The sequence below is a fragment of the Larus michahellis genome, chromosome 18 (assembly GCF_964199755.1).
Source record: "Larus michahellis chromosome 18, bLarMic1.1, whole genome shotgun sequence".
NCBI classification, from domain to species: domain Eukaryota; kingdom Metazoa; phylum Chordata; class Aves; order Charadriiformes; family Laridae; genus Larus; species Larus michahellis.
In genome coordinates this window covers 3,729,361-3,729,768 of record NC_133913.1, presented here as the reverse complement: position 1 = coordinate 3,729,768, position 408 = coordinate 3,729,361, and positions in this window count along the sequence as shown.

Here is a 408-nt window from a genome sequence, read left to right as displayed (position 1 = left end):
TATCTAGCACGTGCTTTTTATTCTCCACTTCTTCCTTTGGCTCTTCTGGCATTTGGATGGAGATTTGACTGACGGGAGATTTGACTGTGTCTCTCTCTTTCACCAGAAGTTGTGGGTCGTAGTTGATAAAAGACTTCCTGTGTGTTTTTCCTCAGTATCTTTCACCCCAAACTGTTTTGCAAACCCCATTTTAGCTTCAAAGCCTCCCAGGGAATAGATTTTTTCTCCATTTTACGAGTGGGGAGGATACAGCCCGGGACGTGTTGCTCATCCCAGGCTTTCGTGGTTGGCCTGGACAGAGAACTCAATAACGGTCTTGTGATCTGAGTCGCGTGTGTACTGGTTTCAGTTAAGACCCCAACTTGGTTATTTGGGCCCCCTCACTAACTAGCTCTAATCTGTTGGGGG